At 41.8% G+C, this 12,564-nt stretch overlaps 1 long non-coding RNA gene across 1 annotated transcript in view; it reads left to right on the forward strand.

The window, feature by feature from the left end:
* The window catches only part of LOC125485644, a 16,245-nt gene extending 5,311 nt beyond the window's left edge, over positions 1-10,934 (forward strand). Inside the window, exon 3 of the long non-coding RNA XR_007264352.1 lies at positions 5,968-10,934. This is a non-coding gene — a long non-coding RNA (uncharacterized LOC125485644). The remainder of the gene's footprint in view (positions 1-5,967) is intronic.
* Positions 10,935-12,564: the final 1,630 nt, after the last annotated feature.

Consider the following 12,564-nt stretch of genomic DNA (forward strand, 5'->3'; position numbering starts at 1 on the left):
GGCCTGCTGTGTTCATCCAGCTCTGCACCTTGTTGTCTCAGAAGAAACTATTCACGTGCTCTTGTGTGTGAGAAGGCATTCATGAAGTCCCCCTAGCTGCTGGCTCACCCACACACTGAATACCCTTAACCAACCTCTTTTTCCCTCACTCTGCTTCCTCTCAGTCCCTTTTCATTCCCCAACTCCAGCCTGAATCCAGTTCCTATCTTCTGGTTGTGCCTGTAAAGTCTCGGGTGTCAATTTCTGTCCTGGCTTCCGGTCTGAATTTACACTGAAGTGCTAATCTCCACCTACTGACAGACGTTGGTCGGTACAGATAATCTTGCGTGCATTGACCAGCTTCTGCCACTAGGTGAAGCCTGATCATTTAAAACTTCATCAGGTGATATAATTTTCACATGTACCATATTTGCAATAGCTGCACTCACATTTATATTGTATTTCTTCTACATTTTAACACATTTTATTTTGAATGTTGTTTGTTTATGAAAGTAAGAATGTATACCGTTTCAAATTAAAGTTGTTTTCTGCTGGGAAAGTTCCTGAAGTACCTAACTGTAGTGTTTATTTTATATTTAGTGATCTATTTTGCAGATTATTTCAGCTAAGAATTCACGTGTACGGTATAGTACTTCCATCTGTACATTGTTTATTCTAAGCAAAAAATGTCCGCAGGAACCTAACTCTGCCTTTAACATTGATTCCTTTGGAAAACCACGCTTCGCTTAAAGCCATTTCACTTAAAGTCACAGTTTTCAGGAATACAAACATAACTCTAAATGAGGACCAACTGTGTGTTGTCCACTTGAAACAGAAAGCTTAACTTGATTCTCTAATTTAAGAACAGTTTGGTACCATGATCAGAGATAGTAATTTTTTATCCATATGAATGCAAAACAAAAATATCAGCAAAGCTAAAAAGCTGGACAGAAAATTTATGCTTATCATCTCAAACCATACTTTCCTGTATACATGCAAATCTGAGGAAATAGTCAAATGTACATCAGATCTGCATTAGATTGTGGTTTACTCCTGCTATTTTGAAATTGGATACGTGACCTTTCCTCCTTGATTTCCACCTGTACAGCAGATGCCCAAAGGAGAGGTTACACGATACATTTCCAGTTCTACTGCAACCAACAAAACACCATAAAGTTTTAGATCTGTCAGATTTCTCATTAAAAACTCCACAAGTCTTCCACTGGTGGCCCATCCAAAATGTCTTACAGCACTCTCATTTCTGAATTAGAAGGTTATATACTCAAGTACCATTGCAGAGACTTGAACATGATCTCAGTACCAAGGGAGTGCTGTACTGTTGAAGGTGTTATCTTTTAGCATGAGACATTAAACCAAGGTCCTGACTGACCTCTCAGCTAACTATAAAAGATTCCAAAAGATATCAGAGGGGTACAATTCTTACTGCCTGAGCCATATTTACTCCCCAGTTGACATCATTTAATACAATTTTTCTGGCCGTTATTTCATTGCTGTTTGTGGGACCTTGTTATGTAATCATTCCTGCATGACGACAGGCACTAGATTTTAAAACTGCTTTGTCACTTGTACAGTTGCAGCGATTTTGAAAAGTTTCACATAAATGTAAACTTTTTTTCCCCTGTTAACAGGCTTAACATGCCTGTGCTGAAGTATCTCCAAAGGATTCATTAGTGTGAAATTTGTAGGCTAACTTCTAAATTAAGTTAAAATTATAAATCCAGGATATATTTATCCTCCATTACCATACACCCTGTAGCTTATGACAATTTGTCTTAAAATAGAAGCAAATTCGTCATTTAAACCCAGATACTGATAACCTGAAAATTACAGTTTCCTTGTCTGTCTCCGTCCCCTCCTCCTGCTGCCCTTAACAAAAATTAGACTGTGATTGTAGTCTTTTATTTATTATAGTCTTTATTTAGCAAGCAATTAAACAGTGTAGCCTTTAAAGAACATAACAGCAGAATAATACATTAGTGATTGCTGTGGAGGGTCCATCGAAATATGATAAAAAAGTTCCAAAGACCAAACTTAGTGGACGCAATCCATATTGTCTTTCCACCCTGTGTGGCTTTGAAAAACTGTTCTGGAAGTAGTAAAACAGATAGTTAGACTGCTGCCATTTCGTAAAGGATTGGAAAATCGTGATCCATCCTGGATATCCGTGTGTGGACAAATTCCCTCTGAAGAAACAAATAAGAATAAATATAATTATGCTAGCGCATCTGTAAGACAGACTGATGCCTGTAGAAATCAATGAGATGAAGATGGAGAGGCACTACAGTGGGCAAGCCATCTGCTTTGCTGGATTCCTGCTCAGAGACTGGGCAACATTTACAATGAGCAGTGGGGTACTCACCCACATGGAAACCCTATGGGCAAATTCTTCCCAGCCCCTGGAAAATGTGGGCATTGGCAAGTCTATTGGGAACATATGGGCGACATCAAGGAAGAAAAGGGCTCAATTCTGCAACCGAGGTTTGAACAGCAAAATGAGAACCTTACTTGTGAGCTGCAAGAGGTCTATTTGCATACAATTAGTACCTCATCACGCCTTTGTAACATGCTGTTTCCTATTCTCCCACATGCTGGAGAGAAACTGTATAGTGACCGTTCCCAGCATGGAAGTCAGACCAGGTACCTGGTGATTCCAACATGCCATTTGCTCCCCCAGGCCTCCATCTTGGACATCAGACATGCTCCATTGGCAGTGACCGCCCACACCCTAGTCAGTGGAGGTTGGCATCAGTCATGTACCAGCCTCTGTGCACCTTCATGGCACAAGTCTGATCCAGTTCCCATACAATTCTCCACTTCAGTGCTGCACATTGGAGTGTACCCATACCTTTCATTGTAATGGTGCTGCCAGGAAACTGCGCAGAGGGACAGGGTCGGCCCACTCACATATTCCACCAAGCTGCATCTCAAGGCTTCTCACTAGCACTGTTGGTGCTCACTCACTTTGCTCCTGTTTGGATTTTCATAGCATCTCTGCCTTGCCTTTTTGAGTCTTTCCCCCTCATTCAAAAGTTGAACGCTTATGGGACTTGCGTCTTTCCTTGCCATTTGGTTCAGTCACAGAACCTTGTCATGGCTGTCGGCAGTGAGTGGACATCTTGCTGTACTGCCCCATGCTACAGAGGCATTACGCCTTCGCCTGTGCTGGACAAATAGGAGGGGGGAGTGTCACGGGGGGGTGGTGGGGGGAAGTGTGAGGTTGGTGCTGGAGTCAGAGACAGGGGCGTTGACTTTCAGGGATCCTCCCCACCTGCTTTTTCCCAACGCTGGGTTCCTCAAACAGGCACTGAGTGCCTCTGAACAAGGGTTTGTTGGGTAACCTTTGGGAAAGTCATGTGACTCCTATCTATCCATTATTTCATGCCATATAGTTGTCACTGGTAACCGATTTTTCTAATCAACCTGTTCAGTGATGTTATCACACACCTCTGGAGCAGGTGGGACTTGAATCCAGGCCTCCTGGTGCAGCAGTAGGGACACTACCACTGCGCCACAAGTGGGCCCCGTGACTCCAATCTAATTCCTGGGTCACCATTAAATTCTGGTGCGTGTGGGGAGAGTTACAATGAGACCAGTCGACAGCTGTCAGCTGAGCTGGCAATTTATAAACTTCAGCCCCTTCCCGCTGCCAATTTATCAGAGGAATTTTCCCCACCACTGGCAGACTGAGCTGTCGCCTCCTACGAGATATAATGGGTCAAGCCACTGTGTTTCCTACCACGACCGGCTGTATTAATTTAATGAACATGAAAATAATCCCTGATGTATCTTTTCAAATAAAACGCGGGACGGAATATAAAAACCTTAGATTCACAGAATAACTGTTGAAAGCTAGAACATGGTTACAGTGTTTTGTTTAGTCACTCCTGTATATCCATGAGCATTCAGTTCTAAAAGCCCTGGTGAATGATGAATTCGTAAGTTTTCTTTTATTCATTCACGGGATGAGGACGTCGCTGGCTAGGCAGCATTTATTGCCCATCCCTAATCACCCAGAGGACAGTTAAGAGTCAACCACATTGCTGTGGGTCTGGAGTCACATGTAGACCAGACCAGGTAAGGATGGCAGTTTCCTTCCCTTATGGTCATTAGTGAACCAGATGGGATTTTCCAACAATTGGCAGTGGATTCACGGTCATCATTAGACTCTTAATTCCAGATATTTATTGAATTCAAATTCCACCGTCTGCCGTGGTGGGATTCGAACCCGTTCTCCAGAACGTTACCTGAGTCTGTGGATTAACGGTCCAGCGATAATACCACTAGCCAATTGCCTCCCCTTGAGTGTGGAACTTAATAACTTTTGGTAAAAATAAGGTTAATTTCTCGGATCCCAAGATTATTTCTTGGGTTAAAATAATAAATACTAAAGCATATGGTTAAAAGTAGGGCCTTGAGAGTGTTGTAGAGCAGAGAGACCTAGGGGTTCAGGGACATAATTCTTTGAAGTTTGTATCATATGTAAACAGGGTGGTTAAAAACACGTTTAACACACTTGCCTTCATTGCTCAGACCTTTCAGTATAGGAACTAGCACGTCATATTGAGATTGTACAGGATGTTGGTGAGGCCTCTTCAGGAGTACTGTGTGTAGTTCTGGTCTCCCTGCTATAGGAAGGATATTATTAAACTGGAGAGGGTTCAGAAAGGATTTACCAGGATGTTGCCAGGAATGGAGGGTTTGAGTTGGTAGGAGAGGCTGGATAGGCTGGGACATTTTTCATTGGAACGTAGGAAGTTGAGGAAAGACCTTATAGAGGTTTTTAAAATCATGAGGGGTATAGATAAGGTGAATGGCAAAGGTCTTTTCTCTATTGTGGGGGATTTCAAGACTAGGACACATTTTTAAGATTAGAGGGAAAAGATTTGAAAAGGACCTGAGGGGCAATTTTTTTTACACAGACAGTGGTTCATGTGTGGAATGAACTTCCAGAGGAAGTGGTGGACGCCGGTACAGTTACAATGTTTAAAAGACATTTGGATAACTTCATGAATAGGAAAGTTTGGAGGGATATGGGCCAAGCGCAGGCAGGTGGGACTAGTCTAGTTTGGCTTAGTTTTGGTTGGCATGGACTGGTTGTACTGAAGGGTCTTTTTCCATGCTGTATGACTCTACGACTATCTGAAATAAAAGTTAATAGAATAAAACATTAAAAACAATTGTAGTGTATTGTAACTTACCAATAAAGGTGAGAGGTTCTGTGTACCAGGGCCAGGTGTTGCTGGGGGAGGTTATGGATGGTTACTGGGTGTGGGAGGGGATAGATGTGCAGATGTAACTCTCTCCCAGCCATTCTCCCCCAGTAATGCACCCTCCTCCTCTACCTCGATCTGGTGGATGTCCTTAGTCTGTTCATCCCGAGCATCTATGCCCTTGCTCATGGAGGGTTGAGGGGGAAGAGCTGTGTATGAAACAGGTCAGAGAGCGAGATTGCTGTGTAAGTGAAAGTGGTCGCGGATAGGCGAGTTTTTCCCATGGATTTTGCATGACTGGTAGCTTGTTGTTGGTACGTAGAGGCGAATTTGTGATTTGTGATTTTGCAGATACAGAGGAATGACTGTATTCGTATGCAGGCTGTAGACATTTCCATTTGAAGTGTGAAGAGAATAGTTTGATCCAGTATTTACTTTTTGAGTTGAATATTTTGATACTTGTTTGTTCACTAATAAAACCCTCATCACTATTGTATCACAGGAGAGAGAGAGGGTGGGGTGTGTATGGAACAAGCTGCCAGAAGAAGTGGTGAATGCGGGTACAATTACAACATTTAAAAGGCATCTGAATGGCTATATGAAAAGGGAATGTTTAAAGGGATATGGGCCAAATGCTGGCAAATGGGACTAGGTCAGATTGGGATGTCTGGTCAGCGTGGATGAGTTGGACCGAAGGGTCTGTTTCCGTGCTGTATAACTCTATGACTCTATAACCTTTGACAATTATTTCTTTCAGGTTTACCTCAAAGAAGGTGCTTTATCACTTAACTGTTGAGAAACCAATAATCTACGATGGAAGCGATGTTTCTGAACTCTGAAACGTGTTCGCATGTAATTTTGAACTATTCAAGAATAGCCAGGACTACTTGGGGAATTACTTTCCAAGGTTTGAAAGCTATGCAAACAAGCTTTATATAGGAGTGTACACAGTAACTTTTCTATTATAGTGCTGCAACTCATAAATTATGTATCTGGGGACAGTCAGGTTGAAGCAGGGTTTGTGTTGTGGGTGAGCGTGGAGCCTCTATCTTGCAATAGGAATGACAGTTGCACTGTATGTTTTGTTTATATAAGGTGCTGATATAGTATTTTACCTTCTGGGGAGCCCACTCTTACTGTAATCTTCTTGTCATCACTTATACCACACTCCAGCTGCAGCTCATTGCAAAGTTACAAACTGTCACACAAGCAGAAAGCTCCAGTGATGACATTATGGCACGGGGAAAGGTTAAGTTGGCTAATGTCCTCTCATTCCCAGTAATTCATTGGAGCATGTGGCCCATAGCAATGACTGTGTGGTGATGACTTACTGAGTATGTGCAGTTTAAAACATGGGACAGTGTAGTCAGGAAGTTTAACAAGGAAAACTTATTTATATTAAATGTCACAGATATTTTGACTAGAGATAAGTATATTTTGAAATGTTTGTATGCCTGGAGCTGAGGGGGCACGCATATAGATTTTTAATGTAACAGCTTTGTAGCAATGCTCATTTTAATAGTGCAATATCTAAAACAAACTAGGCAAAGTAATTTGAATTATTTTAAAGTTACACTGCACTTCTACTCTGTTTGAAAATTTACTCGTTAGACAGAGCCAATTAATTGAGGAAATCAACGCACATTTTTCAGCCAAGACCAACATTTCTGATTTGGCTTTTTTTGACTTATTTCTTTCCATGGAAACTTACTTTTACTTAATCATTTATACCAGAGTAATCTTATTTAGGATCAGAAACACAAGTTAAAATGTTCTTTCCTTGGGTTATTAATTAGATCTCCAAAAGTGAGGTTTGTTACCACAGAATTCACACGATAAAAATCCTATTGCACAGACCATATTTAAACTAAATCAGAAATAGGATGATCTGCATTGATCCAGATTTCTGTATTTATTCTCTTGTCTCTATTGTTCTTTACACCATCGCTGTGAGCCTATTCCAAAAAGACTGGGTCAGTAATGCACTGGTTATGTGACTGGACTAGTTATCTCGAGAAGTATAGTCTAGAAAATTTGAGTCAAAAATCCATCCTGACAGTTTCATGGACCTGAAAAATTTTTACGTGAAAATAAGAAAATGTTAGAAGCAGTAAATGCTGTCCGATTGTCTTAGAACGCTAAATGGTTCACTCTAAGGAAGCAGAAGAACCTGCCATCTGTATGCAATCTGGTCTTTACATAACTTTAGTCCCAAAGTCAACTCTTAACTGCCCAGTCAGTTGTAACAAAGAACAGTGAAAAATAAACTCCCTTTTAAAGTTTTGGTGTACCTTCACCACGCGAGATGCAGCAGTGCATGAAGACAGCCCATCGCTGCGCTTTCAGGGTCAACTAAGTAGAGAAAATAAATAAACATTTTTTTCAGTGATGCCCAAGCCCTGGGAATGAATAAGAAAATTACCGCACAAGTGAAAGTAAAACTACAGGTCATGTAATTTTAGGACAGTTTATCTGGTACAGTTACTGTTGTAGTCTTCATTTGTTAAAGTGTAAAAGGCCTCAAATATTCCTCTCTCTTGTTCATTGCCCCTTTGTTCCTTCCATTGCCAATGCCAAAGAGTGCCTGTTCTTACTCTCCCACAGATCTATCAGATTACTAGTTCCATCCAGTACTTTCTCTGCTGATCCCACCTCCACTGCTTTCTCAGGCAGAGGGTTTCAAAGTTGCACAACACTTTGAGAAAAAGCAAGTTATACTCATCTTGGTCCTAAAAAAGTGATCCATTAATTTTTAAACAGTGTCCCCTGGTTCTGGACTGATCCACAAGAGGAAATATCTTTCCATGTCCACCTTGAAAAACTGTTCAGGATCTTATACACTTCAGCTCACCTCTTACTTTTCTAAACTTCAGTAGAAACAAGCCACCTGGCCCAACATTTCTTCATAAGACAACCCACTCCTTACCAATCCAGTAAACCTCCTCTGAACTGCCCTAAAGTCATTCTTTAAATAAGCAAACCAAAACCACACACAGTATTTGAAATGTGGTCTCACCAATGCCTCGTGTTTTTAGGCAGTTAAGTGGCCGTCGTTGAGCATCCACCATGATTTTTCAAATTAATTCGGGGAATGTGTGCATCATTGACTAGGTCAGCATTTATTGCTATCCCAAATTTTGCTGGAGAAGCTCTAGTAAGCTGGCTTGCCTTCCTGCACCGTTGCAGGTAGGCACATCCATAGAACGTTAGGCACGGATCTCTGGGATTTTGACCCGGTGACAGGGAAGGATCAGCAATATAGTTGCAAATCACGATGGTGTTTGTGGCTTGGAGGGGAGCTTGCAACTATTGATGTTCCCATTTGATTGCTGCCCTTGTTCTTGTAAGTAGTAAAGGTCTCAGATTTAGAAGGTGATGACTAAGGAGCCCTGGGTGGGTAGTGCATTTAATCTTGTACACACTGCTGCCACTTTTCAGTGGTGGAGCAAGTGAGCATTGAAAGTATTAGAGAGAGTTGCCTTCTCCAGGATGGTGTTGGGCTTCTTGATTGTTGATGGAGCTGCAGTTGCCCAGGCAAGTAGAGAGTATTCCTTGTGGACAGCCTTTAAGGAATCAGGAGGTAATTCGTTGTCACAGAATTCCCAGCCTCTGACAAACTCTTTTAGCCATAAAATTTATATAGCCAGTTCAGTTCAGTTTTGATCAATGGTAACTCCCCCTATCCCCCATGCTGTTAATTGTAGGAGATTCATCGATGATAATGCTGTTTAATGTCAAGGGGTGATGGTTGGATTCTCTCTTGATGGTCATTGCCTGGCACCTGTCTGGCACAAATGTTACTTGCCACTTATCAGTCTAAACCTGAACGTTGTCCAGGTCTTGCTGCATTTAGACACGCATTGCTTTGGTGTCTGAGGGGTCACAAATGGTGCAGGATGTTGTGCAATCATCAATAACCAAACACACTTCTGACTTTATGACAGAGGGAAGGTCATTTTATTCACTTGCTTTTTTAAATTCATCCACAGGATGAGGGCATCGCAGGCTAGGCCAGCATATATTGCCCACCCCTAATTGCCCAGAGGGTAGTTAAGAGTTAACCACATTGCTGTGGGTGTGGAGTCACAAGTAGACCAGTCCAGGTAAGGATGGCAGTTTCCCTCCCTGAAGGACATTAGTGAACCAGATGTTTTTTATCCAACATTCGGCAACAGATTCATGGTCATCATCAGGCTCTGAATTCCAGACCTTTATTGAATTCAAATTCCACCATCTGCCATGGTGGGCCCTAGAACATTACCTGGGTTTCTGGATTAATGGCCCAGCGATAATACCACTAAGCCATCACCGCCAACCCCCCCCCTGGTTGGCCCAGCATTTATTGCCCATCTCTAGTTGCCCTTGAGAAGATGGTGGTGAGCTGTCTTCTTGAACCGCTGCAGTACATGTGTTGCTGGTACACCCACAATGCTATTAGGGAGGGACTTCCAGCATTTTGACCCAGGGACACTGAATGAACAGCGATAAATTTCCAAGTCAGGATGGTGAGTGGCTTGGAGGGGAACTTGCTGTTGGTGGTGTTTCCATGTACCTGCTGCCCTTGTCCTTCCAGATGGAAGTGATGGTGGGTTGGAGGGTGCTGTCGTAGGATCTTTGGAGAATTTCTGCAGTGCAGAAGTATCTGAAGACAGTTAGGTCTAGGAGTCAACCCTCAGGAACTCCTGCAGAAATGTCCTGGAGCCGAGACAACTGATCTCAAACAACCACAACAATCTTCTTTTCTTCTAGATGTTACTTCAATCTGAAAAAGGTTGCCCCTTTAATTCCCAGACACCAGTTTTGCTTGGGCTCCTTGGTGCCACATTTGGTCAAATGCTGTCTTAATGTCAAGGGCAGTCACCTCTTGAGTGTTGGAGCAGGGAGTGAGCCTGAGTAGGCCAATCAGCCCCACAAGCCTATTCCACCATTCAGTATGATCATGACTGATCACCCAACTCAGCGCCCAGTTCTCACTTCCTCCCTAAACCTTTGACCCCTTTCACCCTAAGAATATTATCTGACTCCCTTTTTGAAAACCTTTCATGTTTTGGTCTCAACTCCCCACCACCCACTCACTTTCGATGAGGAATCTCCCCACTCTCAATAAGACTTTCTGGGTGCCCTTTCACAGGGGCATGCTTAAGTTTCCATTAAATCAGTGAGGCACCACTGGAATGGGGCGGCCTCGGGTATCATGGGTGTCAATTGACTGATGATATCCCACATGTCAGCATCTTCCAACTTAATCAGGGAAGTTTGCCACTGATTGGATACTGACTCAGCGTCTCTCCCACTGTGACAGTCTGCATTAAATCTTTGTCTCTCGATAATTAATCAGTAAACATTTAACTGCAAGCAAAAGAACAGAGTGTGCAAAATAATATTTACAGACCCATGCAGGTTCAAACAACAAAACAGGCTTTTCTGTGTTGCAGTGAAACAAAAAGTGTAGAACGTTCTCAGTCTCTTTGCACTCACTATCTATATTGATTAAAAAAACTCTAATATTTGTATTTTTGTGTGACTTTAATCACTGCCAAAGAATTTGTAATTCAGTTTATAAATTATTTTTTAAGAACTGAAATGGTTTCACATTTACTTCTTTAAACTGGGTTTTGAAGTTTCATGCTTGGCAATGAATAATGTAACAGGCACTTGGTTGTATTGAAGTTCGAATTTAGAGTTTTTGCTCAGATTCTAAATAAAGAATGTATTTTAAAAGTACTGTTGTGTACCTTTTTTTTTAAATTTCATTGTACTTTGCCAAAAAAAAGGTGATAAGCGTGCTCTGTTTGAAAACTGTGAAACTTTTATTTTTCAGTATTGTCACTGGCACACAACCCTGACTCCTGTGGCAGTCAGTAAAGAGGCAACCCAGGTGCATAGACCACCAGTACAGACCGCTGAAACACACCTCTCACCAGTCTCTACAAAGCCTTTCCCAGCCACCAACGAGTAACAGAAAGACAGAATTGATCATAATGGGCCAGAATTTGCCGAGAAAGTAACGGCGAGTTTACTGCTACATGCCATTATCAGTGTTCAAATTGTTCAAAGATTTGAGGCTATTTGGAAGGTGTACAGCCATGAGCCACATATTGTCACAAATTGTTGGGGCAGTTTCCATTGCTTCAACATCAGCCCAGGAAAATATGACAGCTTGCCACCCATCTCCCCAAAAGATTCGAGAAATTGCTGTATTTTGCACATTTGTTGCCAATTAAAATCACCACAGAAACACTTAGCAGTGTAAGGACATTTATTAATGGTGCCATTTATGTTTCTGAAGCAGCACTCAATCTCTTCAAATCACTATTCGAACTGTGGAATATCATTCCAGCAGGTAACAAATTGACCTCAACTACTTGTTGTTGCTCTTAACTTTTTCTTTTCTCTCTCTGTCTCTGAATCCAAACTTTCTTTTCGTCTCTTGGTTTGAATATAGGGTGGGAGTTTTTGCATGATGATACATTGGGTGAGGGTTGGGCTTCAGGATCCAAAGGGGCACAGGAAGCCCTGAAATCAGGGCTTTAACTCCACAGTATGCATCTTATTACCTTGACAGGGTCCAATAAGTCAGCTTATTGACAGGCTTGGCTTCTAGCCAGGAGAGGAGCACTGCAAAGGAGCCTGCAGAGTATTTAGCAAACGAGATGAGAGTCCTGAACAAAAAGAGTCCAAAAATACTAAAAAGGGCACAGAAAAAGAGATGGGAACGCATTAATAATGCTACATTATCCTTTGTGCTTCCAGCAGTTGTGTTTTGACAGAAAGTGATACTTTCAAGTTCTAAAATCACAACTAAAAACCACATAGCTCTCATAACGGACTTAGTATGTCTGCTAGCCATCGCCCTAATATGTTCCCTTAAGTGTAAAAGCACATCAGTGCTCTCTGCCTCCTCTTCTCATTGAAAATTAACAACTACATATAACTACAGAGATGATCAGAAATAAAACAAGACATAAATAGAAAATGCTATAAATTGCACAAAATTTACATATATAAAAATATATCAACATCCCCAAAGGCAGAGAAGCAGTTAAGACAAGAATGTTCTTCAGAATCTCCTATGTTCTTGAGCTAACCAAGAAGATAGATTGGCTACTCCCCCCGACCCCCACCTCAAGTGCTGAACCTCTTTATCCTGCTTCTGTGTACTTCCCTGTGTGTGTTAATGTTACTTGTCCCTCACCATTCTCACTTTCTGACTTTCCCATCTATTGTAAATGAAACACATTGGGAATGTGGAGATTAAATGGGGACAAGATTCATCTTTGGTGTGTTGACCCTGCCTTTACTTGGCTACCATTTCAGAGCACAGTGTTCTTTAGGGTAGTGGAGGCTACATCTA

The sequence above is a fragment of the Rhincodon typus genome, chromosome 2 (genome assembly GCF_021869965.1).
Source record: "Rhincodon typus isolate 14 chromosome 2, sRhiTyp1.1, whole genome shotgun sequence".
NCBI classification, from domain to species: domain Eukaryota; kingdom Metazoa; phylum Chordata; class Chondrichthyes; order Orectolobiformes; family Rhincodontidae; genus Rhincodon; species Rhincodon typus.